We start from the raw sequence: 25,482 nt of genomic DNA on the forward strand, positions 1-25,482 counted from the left end.
TACCAGTCAGGACCGGAGCAAGCGCTTCCCCCAGGAGGGTAGAACCCTTAAGAGGTTCCCAGGTCAACTACCACTTATTCTTAATCATCGCCAGCCAATGGCAAGACCAGGGCCGAGGATGGATCATCAACGAGGAAGCAGTGGATAAATTGTATCGCACTGAGAATGGTCTTGACCTAAATCCAGCTGCGTTCCTAAGGTCGCCACCTCCCTGATGTGAATGTACATTGCCAGGTGAATGTTCCTTTGAATGAGGCATAGCCTTCACAACGAGGTCCAGTAAGGAAAGGGGGGGGGAATGGCTGCTGAGGGTGCAATAGCCCAGGTGGCTGACCGTATGCCCTGATTAAGTAGCAGCTGCCATCATGTTCTCAGTGGGAAAATCTCTCCTCGTGTCTATAGACAAGGGAGAGGCTGAAATTAAGGCTGTCACCGTGGTAGCCTCCGGTGCTTGTAGTAACGCAGCGAGGACCATGTTACCGAATGAAGGGCTGTTCCAGTGCCAGGAGATGGGAGATCCCACCCCTGAGTTGACCCCGTCTCTGGAGCATGGCCAGGAAGGAACGAGCGACAGAATAACCAGAATCTGCCGTTGGTTCCCAACCGCATGTAGGCAGAGCATGTTGCCTCCCGAGAAGGGCCTGGAAGCTAGTTCTGATACCAGGCAGGCTGTGGTCTAGGTCCTGCAGAGCCCGGACTTAATTAGGGCAAGACGATGGGCCGGGAGAGACTGATGGAACAGAGGCCATGTTGTATATTTGTATATAATGTGTGATCTTGATAGTCTCTGTTATAAGAAACCCACACTGACTGGAGAGAACCTGTGGAGGAAGACTGTGAAAGTCTCCATGTGAGCCCTGTGGCATGGTTGCCAAGTGAGGGCAGTGATATTGTGCATAGTTCTTAGAGAGTGAATTTGCTGCAGCCTGTAGTTGTGTTAAGGGCGAGCGGTTTAAGAAATTAACAGTCAGGTAGTCAGCTAAACCTGGCTCTGCTCCTCAACTGGGACAGACCCCACCACTGTGTGGGTGAAGATCATGGCAGGAGTGACAAAGTCTCCCCCGAGGGAGCAGGTCTACTGTTTCAGACATGAACAAGCTGTAATCTGCAGGTCAAGGGAGACCAGATCTGTCAAGGTAGAGATCGCATGTGAAAGGCTTGCTATCAAGCGCCACCTGTGGCCCAGCAGATTCCTGAGAGGAGTCTGACCTCTCCCATAGTTCTACCATCTCTGCCACAGTTTTAGGCAGGACTAGAACTCACAGTCGCTTGGGTTCTAGCCTGGTGTCTTAACCACTAGACCAACTGGCTGTCTGCCAGTGAGCCCTGCAGCTCGAGGCTGCCATATCCACCCTACGGGTGCTGCTTGAGAGGAGCTCTATGAAGACTTGAACGCTGATGGCTGGCAGAGGGCTATGCCTAATACTAGGCAAAATCTCCCATGAGCGACTCTCTCCCCTATTCCGTCTCTCCAGTGCTCTAATCATGTTAATCACCCCCTCCAGGCACAGCGAATCAGACTGGCTCATAAAGAGCAACTGCCACTCATGTTCCAATGCTGATAAGACCGCCCACCATGTTATCACGGGGCAGATTAGGCGGAGCCGATGAAGCAGCTAAAATGGCGCCAATATTCATGCTGCTTTTCTTTTCTTTTAACTCCAAGCAGGCTGGCTCACCCTGAGCCCTCTCACTACAGCTCAAATGGTGCAAAGCACTTTTGCCATGTTACATGTGTGGAAACAGGCAGATTGGCTCGAAATGAGCTCTCCTGTCCAGTTGCCATAGCACTAGGCGCATCAGCTGTTTCACCTCAGGTTACAAGGCAGACTGGCTCGAAGGGAACTCTCCTGGCACGGCTGTAATGGCACAGGGCACGTCCTTCGTGTTATGGTAGAAAGCAGCCTGGCTCGAAAGGAGCTCTCCTGCTGTCGCTGCAACGCCACTGGTCGCATCCGCACGTTACCTTGTTAGATGGGGCAGACTGGCTTGCCAGAGCTCTTCTGCCAGCAGGTGGCTCTTCTGGCGCAAGAAGCCCTCGCCGCTATCAGTGTGTCTGGACAAAACCAGACAGTGACTGAGCCCCTCTATGATTGCCAGGGGCTGCCCGTTGTCAGGCAGTGACCCCCTCCGCTAGGCGCAGGACCGGCAGGGGTCTCGGCTGATCCTTACTGGCAGACCGGTAACCCCCCAGATCGCTCTCCAGCAATCACCAAGTCTTGCTTGGTAAGGAAATTTAAGGCCTTTCCGTCTCACGGAGTGAAGAAATCCAGGAATGGGTGAGCTTCTTTTTCTCAGTCTCTACTCGTGGAAGACTGAATCGAACTGGGGAGCACCCAAGCAGGGGAGGCGTGGCCAAGAAAAACTGACTCGGTCTCCAAGCAGAGACACAGAGTATTACCCATTCCTGGATGATCTTCCCCACCACAATGGAGAAAGTCCAAAGACTTCTCACAAAGCATCTATTAGCTGGGCAAAGAATCTTATTTAAAAATGAATCAGCTGTTACGGTGGGGATGCTCAATCACAAAACAAGCATTTAGTAAAGTTTTGTTTATTGCTTCCTAATAATTTTAAAAATCAGACAGAACAAATGGACAAATGGGTTCCATGGGCATATGCTAGCAATGTTAGAAAATATGTTTTTGTGCTTTATTGATTTGTTGTCTTAAAGCCATCATCTCCAGGAACCCAGAAAAAAAGCATCCTTTATAATGTATAATAATGTAGAACGAGTTATATATTTTTTAAAACTTCTGAATGTAGATTACATTACAAAACTAAAATATTTTCCAAGCCCAGATTTTTAATCTTATTCAAGAACCATAAGCTTAAAAATATCTGAGAAAAGGAACCCAGTTGACAACAATCCAGCTGCAGCTTCATGTCCATTGACTAATATCAGCCTAATTGCAGCCTTTACAGCTTGCGTCCATGATACAATAATTGTTTTATATAACCTATGATGTTGAGACAAGAAAACTTGAAAAGAATTAAGAGGATTTATAGTCCGGGTGGATTAACTGGCATTAATGAAGTTTAAGTATTTAATAATAAGTTATCTCAAAAATAAATACCTGAAGTCAACATTTATATGAAATAACTTTACATAATTTTTCCTCTTTGGTTTTCATATGCAGTTAAAATAATGTCACTATACAGAGGCTGCAGGACTAAATCTATGCTTTCTTTCAAGGAAAAAAAGTCTACGATTATGCAAGTCTATGTATGGATAATAATATTATACTCTTTTTATTTAAAAACTGCACAGCATCATTTACATTTGAAGAACTGCACACCATTATTAAATATATTTGAGTAACATTAGTACGATTCTCATTAGGAAGTGGGCTTCCTTTTGTATGCTTTCCTTCTTACAAAAGAAAAGTCTCTTTCGACTTCTTTGCGTATACTTATAGGATTTGATATAATGTCTTCTTTTATAAAATGATGATAGGAAGAAAGGACAGGTATCTGATAATAATATAGTATTACTTTCAGAAACACCCTCAAAAGCATCCTCCTATGGTAGAAATAATGCCTTCCTGCCTGATATTTTTCCCAAGTCCAAGGACAAAAGTGAGTAATATGAATAGTAGCACCAGTCATGGAGCTTGCTCTGTGAAGCACCTTACCACTGGAGATTAGAATGATCCCAATCTTTGCCCATGGATGGGGTCAGGAACTGTTATTACTCTGAGATTTTTAGTTTCAACCTGCAGTTTATTTGTTTGGATCAAGTGTTTTGTATTTATGTGTATATTGCTGGGGTCCTTGATGCTCTCTAAACTTGGCAGTCAAGCTCAGACAACACCAAGGACTTCTCATATCAACCCTGAGCTATGAATATTCTCCCTTATTGGTACATATTGCTGTTTTAATCATTAAAATTTTAATCATCAGTGTCTAAGTATATTTTCTAGCATGTCCTACTGAAAGAACATAAATGGGAAGATATATTGTTATGGCTTCTAGCACTTGGATAAACAAGTGTGAATAGAGTATTCCTTCAAAGTAAAAACAACCATCCTGCTGAAACTTTTTCATAAATAAAATGTTCTGATGGTATACTTTTATTACAGTAAGTGGGAATTATTTTATAAAATCACTGGGTTCTTGATGAATGAGATAATTTCCAATCATGACAACACCTGTCCAGGAACTCTTTAACAAAGTAGGAAAACAACAGTACTGTCCCTCTAGAATCCGTTATTCAAAGGCATACAGCCTCAGAATATGATAATTAAAATTCCTACAACTGATACATTTAATGATCCTCCACAAGCTGCTGCTTGTGATAGAACTCATAAGATCGAAGTTCCACAAGGTATTTCCATGCCCTGAGAAAGAGGTCCAGTGTAACTTTTTAGTCAGGGGTGCTCAAAGATATGGTTGCTCTAGTGTGCCTTAAGGTTCAATATTCTTCCCTATATTATTTAACTTCTATATGAAGCAGTAGGAAGAAGTCTTCATATGTTTAGGTGAGAATTCAACAGTATGCTGAAGGTATTCAGCTGCATATCATCACTCCATGTTGAGCCAAGGATCTACCTAAGGTTAGACCTGTATCCGTAGTGGTGTGTAAAGGGTGAAGTAAGCTCATATTTAATCCTTCAAAACTGGATTGCTATATATTATTAAATATCTAGAAACATGTGTTTTGGTAGTTATTCTGGTTATGTTCCTCCTGAAGTAGTTGGCTCATGACCTGTTGATTCTCTTGGTCAATGTCTATTGCTTAAAAGAGTAGATGGAAGCTACAATGAGGTTGGCTTTTGCGCAGCTTTGGCTGGTGCATTAGTTATGATAGTCAGGTTACAATCATACCTGAACTAAGATAATCACTCTGCAGATGATAATTCATACTTTGATCAAAACTACTTTAGATTTTCATAATGTACACTATAAAGGAAGTCTTTGGAGATGACATGGAATCCACAGCAAATCCAACGTGTCTAGGTGGCTGGCAGGTTAAGCCCGCTATTGAGGGTATTATTGCTTAGGAAAGCACTGTTCTAGCTACCAAGAGGCTTCTGGACCAAATAAAAAAACATTGTCATGAATATAAACTTTATAGTGTAGCATTGAAAATAAATCAGGTATCACCTTATCAAAGCTATATAGTTAAAAACATCTAAAGAGGGCCCTGAGAGTTCCCCCCTCCATGTGAAGGTAAGGCAAACTGGACTAAATGATAGATTGGGGGTGGGTGTTCTGTTGTGACCTTATTCTTTCGAATTCCCTGCCCATCTTGAGGTTTGTACAACTTGGCATTTTAAAAGTGATTCCATCAGATTTTCAGCTCTGGTTGTTTCTGGTATCCATCCTGAATGGCTTGATTAATCTTATATGCACAGCTTCCAGATGGATAGTATGCTCCTAATAACAGGTGGGATATTCTGCTTCATTTTTTCATATTTTACAGATCTTTTCTACAAAGAAACATGACAGAAATGGTCTGCAAGGAAAGGTGTGTTACCAGCCATCAGTATCGTATTTATTTCACATAGATTCCAAAGTAACGATTTGAGGCTACAACCAATGGTTTGTTTAAAGTGTGTCCACATTATCAAAAAAGACAAAAAGTAAGTTGATGTGGTGAACAGTATCGTAACATCATGTCAGGAAAAATAACCTGGAAATGTAACTCATGCATTCATCTTTTGGTAAATGGGAATTCTCTAACTGGTATGCTGTCCATGGGAATTAATATTGCTTTTAAATAAAGAATGCTTTATAGACCATCATCAGTAGTAAAGTGAATTGGTGGTATACTTGAAAAAGGCAATAATATTTCTTATTGCGGTACAAAGAGTTTTCAACTTATACCAGCAATTGGGACTGTAATTTCCACTGCTAAGCAATGCGATCATAAAGCACGACCACATTACTAATGCAGACTCAGTTGATGTCTCTCACAGTTGTTAGGTGAAGCAATTTCCTCCCAGTTTTCCACAACCAAAACAGTGAATACGACTGCAGGAAGTTGCAAGTTGCAGGTGGACTGCAAGCAGACCAGCAGGCAAGTAACTGGCTGTTGCCAAGTGGGAGAACGCACAAAAAACTGTGTAAGGGTGAGAGGGAGGCAGAACAAGGGTCAATGGAAATGTCTGGTATATGAGGATGCAAGAGAAGATGGCAAGGTTCTGAGAGGGTGCTTGAAAGAACCACAGGGTTATTTAAAGTAGGCACAATGAGGGTTAGGAAGGATGCACAATGATGAAAGAGAAGTGTGATGAGGTTTGGGAGGATGCAGTAGTCAACACAATATGAAAGCAGATAGACTGGGAGAGGGTGTGCAGGGAGGGGAGACTTACTCTTAATGATTTGCAACATTCCCTGGCACCTTCACCATTGACTTTCAGGGGTGTCAGAACTCTGAAGACCACTTCTAACCACCATTCATTCAGCACTAACTTCAAATGGTCACTGAATGAATAGTCATACATTGAGGACTTTGGTGAGATAGATGGCAAAAAAAATAACAAATAAATTAAATAACCAAATCCTAACTGCAGAATAGTTGCAGTAAAATATTTAGATGAGCTACGTTGTTATATAATTAAGTCACTGATGATGTTAGCTAGCTGGGTAATGAAATATCTGCAAGCAAGCAAGCAAGCAAGCTCAGAGAGCACCAAGGACTCCACAATTCTAACCTCAGCTACATATATTGTCTTCTACTGGAATTAAGAACAATTCTACTTCAAAATTCCCTCACCGAACATGAACACAGATTGCATTAAAGAGACACAACCACAAAGCATTACAAAAGTATAGCAAAGGTATAAAGCCACAATATCAGTACTTGTATCAGAACTTTCCAGTCAAACCTCTTAAATATTCACATATATCCATTAAAGTATCTCTAAGGCTATTACAAAAAAAGCATAATGAAGATCATCATTACTTCTTCTTGACAATCTTCACAAATAACATTTTACCTGATAATGCTTATCAGAAAAATATCTTGATAAAGCAAGTTAAACTATATTTCTATATCTAATAGTAGGTTTTGAAGGGTTTTGAAGTACTTCTCAGACCTATTGAGGTAATCCAAGGCCTGAACTTGTTATGATCCCTATATATTTAACGAGAGACAAGAGATGTGTACTAAGAGACAAGATTTTGTATTGTAATAAAATATGCAGTGAGACCCAGTTTGGCGTAATGGTAAAGAATGAGCTACAAACAGGGACATTGTGAGTTCTAGGCCTGCCTTATTTACAAAGTTAGCTCCTATCATCCATACTACTAGCTAAATTGACTGACTGGAGTTTGTAGTTCAGTATAATTTAAACCATGCTATTTATTTCTAATGAAGGAAGTACTAATAAGGCCAAATAGCAAGTGCAAATTTAATAAATTCATTTGTTTCTTTGCTATTGACAGCTGACTTGCTCCCTATACTCCAAGAAATCCTACTTGCATAAAATTTCTTTTCACCCTCAAAATATTCTGACAATGCATTAGAACTGAATTGATGAAATCTGTAAGGCAGACTGAGCAGCTATGCCCCCTTTTTTCTTTCTGAAGCAAACAACTGATTCCCTTGTTTCTTTCTGTAGAGAGTAGCAATGGGATATGATGGGCTGTGGTACTTTTTCAATAACCTAAAACATTGGATAGGATTTCTTTTCCTTTTCAAACAATAAGGAACTTAAATTTTTCCAGGAGATAAAATCTGGTTTCACTGAAACCTCCTGTGAAATTCATAAATCCAGTGGGAAGAGATGCAAGCCATCTCTCTTCTCCACTGCCATTTTGTTTATATAATGCTAAGATTGTGTAACATGGTCAAGATTCTTTCCATTTCCTTTCCAATTACCTTTTTTACTGAATGATGCAGCTTGCGCTTTTTGCAAGATCTCTTTTTGGGGTGTGTGTGTGTGTGTGTACAAAGTTACAATGGGACTGAAAAAAATGGCTTATGAACACTTTTCACACTTATGACTGTTGCCACATCCCCTTAGTCACATGATCAAAATTCAGATGTTTGGCAATGGGTTCATGTTTATGACGATTCCAGTGTCCACCTTTTGTGACTTTCTGACAAGCAAAGTCAATGGGGAAGCCAGATTCACTTAACAACCATGTTATTAATCTAACAGCTGCAGTGATTCACTTAACAACTGAAAGGTTGTAAAATGGGGCAAAATTCAGTTAACAATTCTCTTGCTTAGCAACTAAACCTTTGACCTGAATTGTGGTCGTAAGTCGAGGGACTACCTATATAACCCACTGAGTTAAGTTGCTTTGTTCTGTCACTTACATATAACTTGACAGATATACAGTTCTGTATTACATTTTTTATTCTCTACAATTTGTTGGAAATCCATTTATAAATTTTACTATGAAAATATGTTAACAAATTGCTCACTTCTACCTCACTTTTACAGCATTTGCAACCCTTGCTGCTCATCCACGTATTTCCTTTTCTCTTTTGACTGTTGCCTCTCCTAAGTCTTCTATTCCTGCATCCCGAAGTAGCAGAGAGATGCTAACTCAGCTCCATCTGTTGGCCATTAAGCTTACAAAGCTGTGATCCTTCTAGGTCTTACTGCAAAATTCAGGAAGAGGCTATAAATGCAACCAACAAAAATTATTTTGGTTATCTCTCTGATGTGTTCAATTTACCAAATCACTCTTCTTTTAGGTAACTTCAGACAGAAAAAAACTTGTCATATTAAAAAGAATGCAAGTTTCACATTTTATATCACTTATTACAGAAATGTTAACTAATAAAGCTAGTAGGACACTTCTTTCAAAATTCTTGATCTATCCATTAGTACATAAATCATATGAGTTAGGGTTACAATTATCTATAGTAAGCCAACTAAAAATAGCCTATTTTTAAAAGGCCAGGTTATGTAAGTAGTCCTCGCACTTGCTACTTACTATTCTTTCAGTGACCGATCCCTGAAGTTACAGCTATTGCAGCGTCCCTGCAGTCATGTTTCAAAATTCAGGCATTTGGCAACCCACTCATACTTACAACTGCAGGGCTGCTTCAACTGCTGCCATCTATGACATTTGGTCTGCTGCACTCCACATTCCCCTCCAGCCCAGCTTACCTTCACTACATTCTTCCTACTGTTGACAAGGCATGCCTGCCCTGGATCCTCATGAGTGCTGGGTGTGGGAGAAGAGAGAGAGAAAGCCTTTTCACTTTTCACTAAGTTTAAGTGTGTGTGTGTGTGTGTGTGTGTGTGTGTGTGTGTGTGTGTGTGTAGCGGAGCTCTTTCTGAGTCTTCTCGCTGCCCTGAAAATACACAGCGAGCACCGTATCTCTTCTTGGAAACAGCTCCGCTCCCCACCACACAGAGAGAAATACACCTTTAAACTTAGTGAAAAGTGAAAAGATATGCATAAAAAGCGAAACGCTTTCTCTCTCTCTTCTCCCACACCCAGCACTCTTAAGCCAGTTGTCATGAAAATGAAATTGGTGCGCGTTCCTCCGCCCTCCGCAAGCCCTCACTACCAGTAATAAGCTCTCTGTGCAGAAGAAGAGGAAGCTCCTCAGAATCCTGCCATGCCCCAAAAATGCCGCTACTGAGGAACTCAAACGTGCTGCTACTGCCGGCTCTGTGAGTTGGAGGGTCAGCTTCCCTGGTCCACAAGCCTGGCTCAGGGAAGCGCTGCCTGCTATGCCCCTCAATGAGTCAAAAAAGGGCCAAGTGGGGGGTAGTGAGGGCTCTGTGAAAGTGAAGGCAAGGAGCTGTGCGTTAACCCAGCAGGAGTGGGAATCGTTTTGTGGGCATTACGCGCGGCTCCGCCCTCTGCCTTCCTATCTGGGCAATGTAGCAAACCGTGCACAGCTGGCAGCATGACTTTCGCTCATCTTTTTCTGGGCACGGGGCTTCTGGTTGTAGGCACCAGCAGCAAGTCAAGGCAGAAGCATGGAGGAGGCAGGCAATCCCGACGCCCTGTCCTGGGGCTTGTTCGGCACAGCCACAGGCAAGCTGAGAGACAGTGGGATGGAGTGCTGCAGACAACCCTCACTATCCCCTTTGGCATGGGGGGGCATGCCTTTCCCCCCTGCACTCCCCCACCTTGCACATGCACGCAACCCTCCCCCCGGGCATGCATGCACATCTCCCACATGCTCCCCGCCCCCTGCTGCAGAGACCCGAAAATCATCTGGCCGGGGGGAGGCACGTTCACATGCACACTGGAGCTGAGCTGGCCAACGGCTTGCATGCCCGCAGAGAGGGCTCCGCATGCCACCTGTGGCATGTGTGCCACAGATTCGCCATCACGGTCCTAGTGCTTCCCAGGAAGCTGTGCCTTTGTGCCAGGCTGCTGGGTTAGGCTGGAGTAGCAGACACTCTGGGGTCAGCTGTGGCATTACACTGCATTGCAACTCAGGGGCTTATTGCAAAGTAAATTCTGATACCAACTGTGGTTATAACTTGAGGATTACTTATATAAAATTATTTTACTACATCTTTCTGATTGCATGCAAATCATTGCATGAGTTACACATCTAGGCCAAAGTTTGGTTATAGTAGCCATTATTTATTAACAAAAGAAACCTCTTAAATCAAACTATTATTATTTTTAATTTCGTCCACTCTGATTGGCAGCTGAATTACAGTCTTTCAAACTTTTCTTAGATATATTAAATATTCCACTGGGAAATACATAGTTATTTATTTTTCAAACTTCTGAACTGCACATCTCCCTCAAAGAGTGACTCCGGTCAATCTCTAAACTTTGTATTCAGTAAGATGCCTTGCAGATTATATGTGAGGAAAGGGTAGGTTATAGCTACTGTTTGCTGTAGAAGAAATATAATAGAAAGGGAAGGAATAGAAAAGGCTAATGTTAAGTATGGGAAAGAGTGATTTCCCACTTGGTCTGAACACCAAGATTCATCCACAAAATTTTCAAGTGACTACTTTTAAGGAAACCTTGGAGTCTTTCAGATTCCGATTAAATCTGAAGAGGTACTGTTAAAAAAAAAACCTACTATAATTTAGGAACCGTAATATTTCACCTGACAGTAACTTGTGTATAATTAACCTCATCCTTCCATATGCATACTTGTCAACTAGCAATCTGAATACTATGCACATTATAACCATACACAGTCTTTCCCTGTGAGAAAAAGATTTTATAAATTGGTCCTAGCTATATTTAGTACCTATATCAAGTTAACCTGCATACAAATGGGGCAGGCAAAAGCACTTTTAAAAAGCTGTCTTATATAAAGTTGAACTATTCATCCATATAGCTTAGTTGAAATTCTTTATACTGGGAATACTACATTTTATAATGGAATTTGTAAACTTCAGAGCAACCAAACAAATCAAGTCTTCATTTCTATACAATCCACTAGAAATCCAAAATTATTCAAAACAGAGGGTGGATTAGCAGTTCTGAACTTTAAACTGTATTACCATGCTAATTTGTTTAACATGGGTCTCAGAATGGATTATATCTCCTTATGGCTCAGCTAATTCTATAGAAAGCGCAAGATTTCCAGATGGTCTGCATAAATATCTCGGGTTGATACAAACAGAAATAAACAATTTATAAGAGATCATGCAATAATACATAATATATTGATGTGTGGTACGGACATAGAAAAATAGTAAGTCCAGATTTCTCTCTTCTCACTTCCTATTAAATGTCCGTTCATTAAAAAAAAATGTGTTAACAAATTTGTTCAATGGTGACAGACAACTACAAACAGTCATTAAAACTCAGTATTTATACATGACAACTGCAGTGAGATTATTATATCCTCAAAAGTGGAAAGGTTCAACACCACCCACAATGGAGGATTGATTGGTGAAGAAGATGGAGTAGTTTGCAAAGACAGCTAATTTAACTTCCTTGATCAGAGAAAAGACAGTGTCTACATTTAGAGCTGCCTGGAAACTCCTTATATACGATTTGCATGAAACAGAAAATAATGCACTTATGACTTGTGGTTTTAATGATTAGAAAAAAACTGGATATTGGGAAAAAAGTGAATATTTTTTGTAATCAATTTTGATAATTTTGTAATCATATATACCGTATTTTTCGGAGTATAAAACGCTCCGGATTGTAAGATGCACCTAACTTTTCTGGTGAGGAAAACAAGAAAAAGAAATCTGCCTTTGCCTCCCAGCAATTTTGTCTCCTTTCAGCAAACAGTAAACAGCCTGCTTTACTTTCATTTTCAGCATTGCTTGATTAGCACAAGAAAAAAAAATCTGCTACCAGCAATTTACCTCCTTGCAGCAAGTAGCAGAGGCCCACGCAGCAATAGGCAATGGCAATCCCTACAGCCTGAAACAGCTGAGAGTCCGGAGGCCTTTTTGGCACCGAGTACCCAAAATGGAACACATGCACAAGCCGGAAACTCGAAGACCACCTGGCCAGTGCATGCATTCACACCAGCTAGTTGGTCTTCGAGTTTCCGGTGCTCTGGCATGCGCAAAGTCCAGTGCTGGAATCCAAAAGAGCACTGGTGATGGCGTACATGCCCAGAGAGAATTCTGTGTGCCACCTCTGACACACGTGCCATAGGTTCACCATCACAGTCTTATAGCATGCAATTTATCCTGCTTTATTGTATATTGATGAACTATAAAGTTCAAATCTGAACAAGAATCTGAAGAATCTGAATCTCAGAATCTGAACCTGCATAATCAAATGAATGCAGAGTCCGAATGCAGTAACAAAAATGGAAAAATAATAATTTCAGGGTAAAAAGAATATTAAATTTATTTTGAATAAATTGTGAAATTGGATAATTTTTTCTCTAAAAATTGTTGGAAATATAATGAGCAAGTCAGATAGTTTTTTCCCTATCTGGTGGCAATGTTCTAAAGCTCAACATTACACTGAAAATTACACTGGATAACAAAGATTTTGTATCTTACAGATTTTTGGCTGCTAATCATGAAAATAACTTGTAAATTAGCCTATCAAATACTGTTTTATAGAAATCATCTGTCTTTATACCATGGCAATGTACATCCTTCAATACCTATTGGTACACATGGAAGAAAATACGTTAGTGTTGTTGAAGTACATCCAGTATACCAGGTACTGGAGATCTAAAAGCAGTGGCTCTACTGCTTGGAATGCATCTCGGATATACCAAATACTGTTGTTACATATGCAAATGTGAAAGTCATGCAAAAAAGTCATGCATTAAACAAAATGGCCATTTAGAAACAGTTCGGTTCCAGGATAGAAATATGTGGCTCATGAATCACATGTTGACCTGACAAAGATATTTTGTGTCCACTTGGAATGATGAAAATGTTTGTTAAAGCGATGAACAAGGAAAGTGAAGTTTAAATTATTTGAGACTGAAGTTTCCAAGAATAACTGATGCCAAGATTAAAAAAGGCATTTTTGTTGATCCACAAATCACATACTTCATCAATGACTAGCAGTTCAAGGACTTGTTTTTAGGCCAGAGAAATTTGCCTGGAAACCATTCATGGATGTAGTTGAAAGTTTTCTTGGCAATTACAGAACACCAACTACCGTATTTTTCAGAGTATAAGATGCTCCGGAGGGTAAGACACACCTTATTTTGGGGGGAGGAAAATAAGAAAAAAAAATTCTGTTTGAGAGGCTCTCCTTTTGAGACGCTGTGTTTGCAGCCTCCAAAAGTTCCGTTTGCAAAGGAGCTTCTCTTTGCAAAGGGAGCTTCTCAAATGGACCTTTTGGAGGCTGTTTGAGAGGCTCTCTGTTTGGGAGGCTGCATATCCAGCTTCCAAAAGGGTGGGGTCCAGCGGGTCGACACTTGGTGTATAAGACACACCCAAATTTTCATCCTCTTTTGGGGGGAAAAAGTGTCTTATACTCCAAAAAATACGGTACATTCCGCTGGTTTACAAACTTCTTACATCATACAAGACTATGAAATGTCACTGAAGATCCATTTTCTGCATTCACACTTGAACTTCTTTCCCTATAATCTAAGTGCAGTCAGTGATGAAAATGGTGAAAGTTTTCACCAGCATACTGTCACAATGGAAAAACAGCATCAGGGCAACTAAAATCCCTTATTGCTGGCCGGCTATTATTGGACACTGCACCAAATACAAATGAATCAACAAAAATATACTTTTAGCCTTGTTGAACTCATGCAGCTTCAAAAACATTATGCAATTAAATATATTATAGTTATTAAAAGTTTATTTCATTATTTCTCAAGATTCCTACATAGAATTATTCTGAAACTATATCTGTATAAATTATATCTTGAAGGCGGTCTATCATAATCACCAAATGTTTTTCAAATAGCAAAACAAATAGCAAAATAGCAAAACTTTTGAAACAATACTTCTATTTACCTTTGCTTATACTTCAAACATGTTTTAAGATATTTACAGCAATATATTCAATTTTCATAATTTATTATAGTAATGATATACTAGAAAGCCACAACTTCATTGATTTTTTTAGTTCTCTTGTTTACTTATTTATGCTTTGTTTGTACTTTTTATCTGTTTTCTATTTTCTATTTGTGTTTATGCACTCTTCTAAATAAAATTAATAGATTAAAAATGATCTAACCCAATGGATGTGGTCAGTGGTATCTACTTCAAGGTAATTTTATGTTATGATAAGACAGACCTGACCACAGACATGAGTTTTAAGAATGCACTGCTACTCAGTGATGAATACTGTCACTGTTATGTGATGATTCACTCCTATGTATTATGAGCAGACCAATTCCCTACAGATTGCCAATTAAAATTAGTTGCATATTAATGAGGCTTAGCAGCAAAAAGGGAAAATGACCTAAGTATCCTAGAGAGGACATTCGAAGAAAAATATTAAAAATGTACCAATGAGAGCTCTTACATAATTTTAAAAATTATTAAATTGTAGTCAATTAAGTTTCCATACATATACATATAATTAGTAGTCTGGAAAACATCATTGTTCATTTAGGACAGTGGTAGTCAACCTGGTCCCTACCACCCACTAGTGGGCGTTCCAGCTTTTATGGTGGGCGGTAGGGGTTTTGTCCAATACTGAAGAACTTTCCTTTTAATTTAATTGACTTTTTAAAAAATTTTCATAGCATTATTTAAAAACATTTTCATTAGGTTTTCATAAAATTCCCTGTCACAATTTAAATTTCTGAAAATATACTATTTGTATCGCCTGCGCATAAGTTTAGTTCACGTTACATAAGTGAAACTAAATGGTGCTATAGTGCGACCACAAACAAAAGAGCCTTGTCCCAGAATAGCTCACACATCTCCCCCCGAACCGGTGGGCAGTTAGAAAATTTTACTACTAACAGAGATACAAATGTGGGCGGTAGGTGTAAAAAGGTTGACTTCCCCTGATTTAGGAGATGTTCTAATAAATCTTACAACAGATAAGTGTGTGAAAACATACTTAGGATTCTGCATGTGACTTCATATACTTGTTTCTATCATACTTTAACATCAAACTTTTTGTTCAATCAAAATAATAAAAAAAACCATTATGTTCCCGTTTTTGTTTTTTTTTATTCTTAGAAAAGCTAGAAAACCACTATCAGAACATCTTTTCTGAAAAGAGGATATTCTATCAATATAGACTGGGATTAAACCTCTCCAAAACAACAGTTTTGAGACTATGGATCAAGTGAATCCAACGTAGCATAACTGGCTTCCAGTGGGATTACGAGTGTGATTCAACATGCTGGTTATCACCTTTAAAGTTCAAAATGGCTCCTGGCAGGGTTATATGAGTGACTGTTTTTTCCCATATTCATCCGCCCGTTCAAACAGATTGAACAGGATCAACTTCATTTAGGTCCTAGAAAATGAGTATTTTAATCGCTGACCACATGCCCTTTTGAGGTAGAGTCTATTCTTTTGTCCCGAGTTTCAGAAGAGCTGCCTTTACACTCTAGTCCAAGAAAAAGGCTTGGATATTGCTTTTAATATTGTTATGTATTAGTTTATTTATTTATTTATTTATTAATCAAATTTTTATACCGCCCTTCTCCCAGATAAAAACACCAAACAAAATAAATACAGAATAAAATACAATTTAAAAAACTGATTCCATTTGGCCCATGTTAAAAATACAATTAAAAAAATAAAACCCACTCAAATTAAAACCAGATAAAATCAAAAACCCTATGCTAGTGAACATATGACTTTGGGTTTTTTAAAATCTCTTATAATGCTGTCATAATTATATTTTTTTAAATTTTATATTATATATTTTATATTATATTATTTATATTACATATTAAATATTATATTTTTATATAAATGTTAAAAAACCCTTGGTGAGCTTATTTATTTGTATTAAGAGTTTCTAAGATGGTTCTGACTGTTAGTCACTCATAGCCTTCGGTACACAAATATTACTACTATAAATGAGGGAGAGAGGAATAATTGATTGTCTATCCTGCAGAATATTGGAAGATAACAAGTGTGGTCTTGTCTACAAAAAGAAAGAAAGGAAGGTTCAGAACACTACAGACCAGTCAGTCTGACATCAATATTTGGTCTAGTGGTTAAGACACCACGCTTGAATGCAGGAGACCATAAGTTCAAATCCTGAGTTAGACACTAAAGCCAGCTGGTTAACTTTGGGCCAGTCACTCATTCAACCCAACCAATCTCAAAGGGTTGTTGTTGTGGGGAAAATAGGAAAAGGAAGGTGTGCTGAATGTGTGGCACATTGAGTTATTTGTAAACATTTATAAAAATAATAAATGTGAGAAAATAGTTAAATAAATAAACAAACAAACAGATAAATAAATAAATAACTGAAGATTGTACAGCAGATCCTAAAATCTGTAACCAGTAATTTACCAGACACCAGCATGAATTTGTAAGAATATATATCATCATATTAATCTTATTTTGAATTCCTTAGTAGATTATGGGAATGCTCAACTGAATCTTAACAATCTGACAAAATACTTTATCATATTCTGATTAGCATTATACTTACATATGAGCTAGATATCATGTCTAGTAGGTAAAAGCACAACTGACTTGACCATAACAGTCAAATATTGCTAATCAGCTGTTCTTCATGAACTGAAGTACCGAGTGGTGTGTCTCTCAATCAGGGCAATATATCCTTCCTAGTCTTTTATTAATGAATTGAATTAAGAAATAAAGTAAATTAAATTTGCAGTGCACAAAACTGGACAAGATAGATTCTATCTATCTAGCAGGAAGAAATAAAAGAAAATATTCTTGATGGTTAAAATGGTCTGAAATAACTACATGGAGTAATGTTAAGCTGCATTTAATAAAAGTATACTTTCAAATCATAAGAACCACTTTATTATATCTTTCATTGCTTAACTCAGCTCAAGTTCTGTTATCACTAACGGGAACTAAATTTTAAAAACAAATCAGAAAACCCCAAAAAGCTGCAGAGATAAACAACAAGAGTACTGGAAATTTCATATGAGAAGAAACTAAGAGAAAAGGCAGCAGGGAGATCAAGACCTATTAAATAATTCCAGAATGCAGAATAGAAAACAATGTCTTGTTATAGGAAAGCAAATTGTAGGCAAAATTTAAGAGCAATCAAGGTAGCAAGTTTTCCTTCAGTGGATGTATTCAAAAAGAGGATAGATAGATTTCTCTCATAGATATTATAGTCTGAATTCCTACAGTGAGAATGCACTATGTCAAAAAGATATTCACAGTGTCAATAAACTGTCGATAGTAAATGATACTGAGCTATGTAAACAGAGAATCTCAAATTCCAAAATTTCTGTACAACTATACCACTTTCCACTTATTTTTAGATTAACAGAGTTTGAAGGGACCTTGTAGGTAATCTAGTCCAGCCCCCACACCCAAGCAGGAGACCCTACACCATTTCTGACAAATGGCAGTCCAATTTCTTCTTGAAAGGCTTCAGTGCTGAAGCTCCCACAACTGTTCCATTGGTTGATTGTTCTCACTGTCAGAAATTTTTTCCTTATTTCTAGGTTGAATCTCTCCTTGATCAGTTTTTTTTTGTTTACATTTATACTTTCATCCATTATTCTGTGTCTGGCCTTCAAGTGTCTTGGAAAATAGCTTGACCCCTTCCTCTCTGTGGCAGCCCCTCAAATTTTGGAACACTGCTATCATTTCAGACATAAGCACTAAGATCAATTTTTTACAAGTTTGATCAAGTTAACATTTATAGTGAAAATTCTCCCATGTCTGCAGAAAGATCTCATCAAATACTCTTACAGGTTTACTCACCCTGAAATTCATTCTATGTCTGAGATAGAATAAATACAAATTTCATAGAATATTCAAATTTGCTTTTTCACTGTTTAGTCTATCATATTCCAATTTTCTAATTTGAAATTCAGTCCTCTTAACTTTGGACTTGGGTTTGGGGACCATGGAAATCTCTAAGAAAAGTACTGACTATTTTTGCCATTACTTTTTTTTCAAGTTCCTGCTGAACTGATATTCCCTAGGGCAGGGTTGTCAAACTCACGGCATCATGGCGGCATCACGTGATGTATCGGGACTTTTCCCCCCTTCACTAAACTGTGCTTGGGCGTGGCCAACACGTGACTCATCCAGTCCATGGGCCAGGAGTTTGACAGCCCTGTGTTCATTTCAAACCTCTGTTTTCTAATTCAGCACTACATCTTTTATCTGAACATATATCATAGTTTTTTGGGTATGTTATATCAGCCAGATTCACTTGCCTGGGAATTATAGATAGATGTTGTTCCTTCTATGTACACATTATTATTTCATACACTCTATCTTGGAATACTGGAAGCCCAAACGGGGAAACTTTGCCAACAATTAGACAAACATGAAATACTGGCAATTAGGTTAAATTCAAGGATCTCATGAGGTCAAACACTATATTTTGACTGAGTAAACATCAAAATAAAGGTAGTTCTCGATTTACAACCATTAATTTACTGACCATTTGATGTTACAACATTGAAAAAGGTGACTTATACCATTTTTCACACTTATGACTATTGTAGCATCTTCAGTCATGTGATCAAAATTTGGACACTTGGCAACTAACATGACAGTTGCAATGTCCCTGGGTCATGTGATCACTTTTTGCAATATTCTGACAAGCAAAGTCAATAGGGAAGCCAGACTTAACAACCATATTTCTAACTTAATAACTGCAGTGATTCACTTAACAAATGTAGTAAGAAAGATGGTAAAATAGGGCAAAACTCATTAAGAACTGTCTTGCTTAGCAAGAGAAATTTTGCATTCAACTGTGGTTTTAAATTGAGGACTATCTGTACTATACTGGTAGAATCGGCTTCATAATTCCACTGATTTGATCTAATTTCAAACTGGTTTACCACAATATCAGAAATTCTGATTCATATGGTTGTTACAAAAACTATAAATGTTAAAAAATGAATTAAAGAGTCCCAAATGAACAAATAAATCTTATATAGAATATAGCCTACAGAAAATAACCAAACCAATTCCATTTTAATATATCTAGTCTTAATTCTTAATTTAGAATTTTAAAAGATCAAAATTATACTTTTTAACAGTCTAAAATTTTCAAGTATTTACCTAAATTTACATTTACAGAATCAAAAGGATAGTACTGAAACCTAGAAACTGATCACTATGTAAGTGCTTAAGAATTTTGGAATGTATTTCAAACTTTAGAATATTTAATTCAGAAAACTTTGTAGATATTAGCAATTATACAAATCATTGATCAGTGCGATAAAAGAATATTGTATTTTACTTCTATTTTAATGTGAAGGGTGGATGGACTCATAATTTATGATATTCTATAATATGATCTAATTAGTTTGGGTCTGCAGTTGGATGAATAGACAGTTGTAGGTTATTTAAGAAATCATAATATATAGTTAACAACTAATCTGTTTTGAACATAAGATGATAAGGACATGCTACAAGATGTGCTGGTGAGAAAAACTACATAATCTTTCCAATCAAATACTGTACCTAAATATTTCAGGCTGTAATCCTAAAAATACTTACCCAGAAAAAAATACTAAAAAAGCATATATACACTTCCATTACAAAGGAAAAAAAACTTACAATAAAAGAGGCAAGCATGTATTCTAGTGATGGGTTTCTGAATATTACGTATATTTTGTACTTTTTATCTCAGTTATTTCTGAATGTATATAGTCTGTAATTAAATCTTATAATAATAGACAAATATGATAAAGCATCACTACTTAATACAGTATGATCAGCCAAAAGAAAATTTCTGGGCTACAGTATTTCTTTTACCCATAAATCATTATGTATAAAACATAATGGTTGCTTCAAAAAATGTTGACTATCTCTCTGAAATAAACTAAAAGCAAGCAGACCATTCAGATATGGTTGATGGTAATGCATGGGACTTGTTCTAATCACCTCAAAACATTAAAATTGCTGCCAGATATATCACTGAATAAAAGTTCCTAAATTAAGGGTATCTGGTACGTTCCACAGCAAGGATTGTTCTGCACTATGTGGTAATCATGCTTGTTGTGGGTACAACTGTGTTTCCTCAAAAGAACATGAAATCTGATATGCAGTTTCAAAACACCCACATACAATTGGAATCTCCTATTGAACGATGGTTTCTAGAGCTATGTACAGATGTTTTAAGATTGTGCATAATTTGCACAGTTACTCAAGATGTGGCAAATGGAATGTCCACGTAAAATCTAGAGCCATATTGAGGAAGATATGAGGTTTCTACAACCCAACATGACTGAAATAATTTGATTCATAGATCAAAACTTAAAGGTAAAAAGCCCTACAAAATGCTTTGTTGATCTCCATTTTTCACATCTCCCCAAAATAGCTTAAAAAAGCTCTTCCCGGCAACTAATTCCACAGAGCTTCAAATTCTGTTAGCTTTAGAAATCAGCCAAAATTTACATCTATCACTGTCTCTTAGAGGGAAAGGTATTGTTTTCTTTTTGAATATTATGCTAAATTCAAAGGTGAGCATAACTGTAAAGATAAGGCAGACATTCAAAATGGTTAAGGGTATTTCCCTGTCCTGTGCTGCAGAAAACCTTAAAATGCCTCTCAAGAATCTACCTCCACCTGAACTTTCAGCAACTGAAAGATGCTTTTAACTTTACATCTGTGAATATTCGGCCACATAACATATATCTAATATCATGTGTTTTTTCCTAATGGTTATTGTTTTATATGTGAAAGAATATTTCCCATTTAGAAGCTGAAGATTTTTCAACTTTCCCAAATCTGCAATGTGAACTGTGGGAACTGCAAGGTTCTTTTTCTACATAAGCTGAAAGAGTTTCTGTTTAACTTCCAGAGTCAGACAAAATTAATAAATAAATGCTTTATGTTATAACAGTGCAGTCTGAATCTTCGAGAATTTTTCTATCAATCTTCAAAATCAGCATCAATACAATCTCCTTGTCTTGGAAGAGTTTTAGAATAATAATGTCATAAGATTCTCAAGTTACTGTGAGTTATTTGCTACAATAGAGTTGATTAAAATATCTCTTCACTCATAGAAAGTTTTCAAGACTACATTTATTTGCAGATCTTAAATATGTCCTGTATCTTATTTCAACAACCATTTCTTTGAAAAATCAATAAAATATTCCCAACAATAACCTGTTTAAAAATTGCACGAAAAAGGAAGCAAGAGTTTCTAAAACTTGTATATTTCTAATTAAACTTAGGAAATTGATAACCTTTACAAAATGGGCTCCCCTAGATCCTAGAAGTAGTAACATAATAAAATGTAATAGTAAAGATATGCTATTTGTGTACCTTTAAATATACAGATGTTCTAAAAATGTTGAGTTCTGGAAGAGTGAAATTTTTTTTTGAAACTAGACACTTGCAATAAAAATTACAGTCAATTTGCAATAATTGGTTTTCTTATGTTAAAAAGAACAAATTTGTCAAAAATAAGTTACATTTTGAATTATTATTAAAATGATGGCCAAAAAAGCAATTTTGTTTTTAAATATGAGTGACAGTTCACCTGTTTTATGCTTCATATATATATATCTCACATCTTCAAACCCAATGAAAAGGGGTTTGAAAGAGATCACTTTTCTGCTTTTCTATTTTAGAACTGGCTATTTCATGATCACTACATTATCTTGCCAATTATTAACCATGTGTTCTTCATAAATCAATTCCACATTTACCAGTTTTTTGGGGGGAACTTTCATAGTCTTGATGCAAGTTGTGGTCTCTGCATATCCTATAAAGGAAGGCAGAATTCTCAGTTGTATTCTAAACAATGTATTCAGCTACATTTAGCTTTCAGCCTTTTTATTATCATTGTCAATGAATGGGGCCCTAGTCAAATTAAGCTGCCATTTTAGGTTAAAGACTGAGAGCCTCTGCTGTTCAGCAGTAAAACAAGCACACTTCAAGCAACAGATGTAGTGTTCTAACTGGAAAATTATGAATCATGGCATCTACAAAAATAATTAACAACTCTGATTTTTAAAATTAACAATACTCACACATTACTGCAAACTAACTGGCTTTATAATTGGGATAAATCAGCTACCCATGCTGCTAGAGTCATAGTCACTATGATTTTTTTGTCTCCGTTACACAGGATGATCTGTGAGAAAAGAGAAATATTTCATTCAACTTTTATTCTTGTATTTATTGTGCATATTATGATACATAAAAATAGATATTCTTCAATTAAAAAGATGAGTTACCAGTAGTTCTCAGGAAATAAAATTATGGAACTCATTTCTTTTGCAGGACAGGGGCAATTACTGATTTGAGATTTTAACTTTCCAAACTGAAATATACAAGGACCAAGTAGTGGGGGGAAATCACTTTTTTTAAAACCCAAGCCTTCTAAAAACCATACTGAACACCTCACCAAACAAAAACAAAGGCAAACTAGAAAGAGTAGACTGTTGCACCTAACATTCCCTCAATATTTCAAAGGAAACTCCCCGTGTCCTGCTACTTTTCTTTTGTCTATTGTCTCCTTAAAGAAACTACTTTCAAGCAAAGCCTGAGCAATATTCAAAAGTGCTTTGGAGAAACTCTCCAATTTACTGCCTACCCAGACCCGTCCCATAAGCCTGATGTCTCCCCAGGACTGCCCCCATTCTCAGTTTAAGAGGGTGTCAAACGCTCCAGGAGAGAGTGTTCCTTATGCAATACCATCAAGAAAAAAAATGAATGCAGTATAATGATGGCTGCTCCTTCTCCCCGAGACCCACTCACAACACTCTCCCCACCCCCCTCATCAACTCCCCCCGCCAACATCCACCCCTCCAGCGTCCGCTTCTCACTTCCACCAGCCCAGCGCCCCGCACCAACGCACCCACCCACCCCAGCCCGACAGAAACCAAATCCCTGGCTAGCTCCGCGTCCTCGGCTGAATCAAACCTAAACAGACACACTCCCTGACCGCCTGGCCTCAAACCACCTTTTCCGCTCACCCTCAAAATGGCCTTGGTTTCGGGAAGGGAGGGGGAAAACTATGGACACCGGAGAAAGCTTCTCGGCGACCCGCTTCTGACCAGGGAAGAAGAGACAGAAGCGCGCAGGCGAAAGGTGGCGATGGGGGAGGAGGAGAGAAAGACATACACGGAGAGAGAGAAAGGGAAGCAGACTTGGTCCGCGGGGTTAAGTCTCTATTATGTTGTTGTTGCTGCCGCCGCCAGCCCGCTTAGACAGCGTCTCTCTCTCCCCCTTCTCCTCTCCCTCCCTCTCCCGCCACCACCCCCCTCAGTTTTCTTCTTGGGTTGTTAGGAAACAGTAGGGAACCCCTCCCCGCACCGTCCCCCGCGTGTGACTCCCGTTTCACTCCCACCGCCAACCTCCCCGCTCCTCTTCAGGGAAGACAAATAACCCCGGCGCAACCTCGTGCCTCTCCCCCCCCCCCCCACCCAGCCACAGCCACCAACCCCCCCCGCCCCACCATCACCTCCATTTCCTTCGGCTCCCTCGCGCTCCCTCTCCTCTTTCTCTCCTTCACTTCTCCCCGCCGCCTCCAACGGCTCCATGTGTCCGCGCGATGAGCCCCCGGATCAGGCTAGCGGGAGGCGGGGAGGGCCGGCCCCCGCACTTTGTTAGCGCTTGTTGTGCTGCCAGGGCCAGGAGCGCTCGGCATGGCCAGCAGGGCGGAGGGAGAGCGTTCCCGGGAGTCCCTCAGTCCTCCGCCTCCGCCAACCCACCCTCCCCCGCGCCCCCTTCGATTCCTCAGCCAGCCCCGCTTCTCCCCCTGCCTTCAAGGAGACTTTCATCCAACTTTTCCTCCTATTTTAATCGCCCTCCAAACTTGCGCTCGAGGAAAGAACCGGGTGGAGGGGGGGAGGGAAGGGGAGAAGAGGTCAGAAAGAGAAGCGCCGCCGGAGTCGCTCCGGCTCCCGCTCTCCGGTGTAGTCGCTTCCTCCTCCTTCCTTTCTCTCGTTTCCCCACACCCCACCCCACCCCCACATCCTGGAAAGCTCCTCGGCCGGGGATGCACATGGACCAGAGAGCAGCACCGGCGGAAACCGGGCGAGGATCCGCGCACGCACACACTGGCTCCATTGCTCTCCTTACCCCTCCCCCGACCTGCTGTGGGGCCCGGCCAGCCGGGCAGTAGCTCCAGAGCCGGTGCGCCTTTGCCCTCCGGCTCTCCCCGATTCTCAAGGCGAGGTCGCTTACCGGGTCGGGATGGGCTCGCCGCCGTCTTCGGAAGCGGAGTAGGGGGCGAGGAGAGCCGGGGCGCCCGGGAGCACCTCTTCCCCGCAAACAAACAAACAAGCAAGCAAGCGCGGAGAGAAGAGACCCACACAGGCGCACACGCACCGGGAGTTGGTTTCGGCCGGGCAATCAAAGCGAGGCGGGCGGAAACCCCTGATCCGGGCCGGCCAGGGGGTCACTGAGGGTCCTCGAGGTTTCCACCGGGTCCCGGATCCGCTTCCCTCCTTTGTGTAATTTCACTCGATTCAAGTTTAATCCGATAGTTCCCGAGCGCGTCCGCAGAAGCCGAGCGACACACCAGCCAGCCAGGCGGCTGCCGCTGCTACCGCCCCCTGCCTGTCCGCTCGCTGGCTCCCTCCGCCCGCCACGAGGCGCGCCCCCGACGCCACTATCCACCCTCCTTCCCGTGGGCGAGCGGGAGGGAGGAAAGAGCGCGCACTCCCCAGGCCCCGCCCCCTAACGTCATCAACTGCTGGCATAATTTATGCAAGAATCCAGATCTCCTAAAAAGCGGAGGGGGAAGGGGTCAGGTCACTAACCTTCCCCCCCCCCACTCGCGGTGGCCTTTTCAGTCCGAGAGGAAGCTCCTCCCATCCTCTCCCGGGAAAGGAGGACGCAGGGAAGATGTGTAGTGGGGGAGGGGACGTCAAATGTTGACAGGGCGCTGGGGACACAAGCGCTCAGACAAGTCAACACCCGGCTCTCCTATCGCTCCCTCCTTCCCTCCCGCCCATCGAGGAGAGGAAAGAGGAGGTCGAGTTTAACGTGCCGCTACAGAAGCTGTAGCGGCGCCCTTCCTTATCTACTTGCCCCACAGGCTATTGCCCGAGAACCCCGAAAGGAAAGGCGG

At 39.9% G+C, this 25,482-nt stretch overlaps 1 protein-coding gene across 7 annotated transcripts in view; it reads right to left on the reverse strand.

Annotated features, from left to right (window-relative positions):
* CHD7 (chromodomain helicase DNA binding protein 7) overlaps positions 1-25,001 on the reverse strand; it is a 210,996-nt gene extending 185,995 nt beyond the window's left edge. The window contains exons 1-3 of one of the 7 annotated variants that reach the window (XM_058176200.1): positions 24,738-25,000; positions 22,433-22,536; positions 22,109-22,164 (exon numbers count right to left, since the gene is read on the reverse strand). The gene's annotated coding sequence lies outside the window, so the exon portion shown is untranslated. Of the gene's footprint in view, positions 1-8,386; positions 8,407-22,108; positions 22,165-22,432; positions 22,537-23,868; positions 24,044-24,593 lie in introns of those variants that run through there. The other 6 variants (XM_058176197.1, XM_058176201.1, XM_058176202.1 and 3 more) reach the window with 6 other exon arrangements.
* Between the last annotated feature and the right edge of the window lie 481 nt (positions 25,002-25,482).

Source organism: Ahaetulla prasina, chromosome 3 (genome assembly GCF_028640845.1).
Source record: "Ahaetulla prasina isolate Xishuangbanna chromosome 3, ASM2864084v1, whole genome shotgun sequence".
Taxonomy (NCBI): Eukaryota; Metazoa; Chordata; class Lepidosauria; order Squamata; family Colubridae; genus Ahaetulla; species Ahaetulla prasina.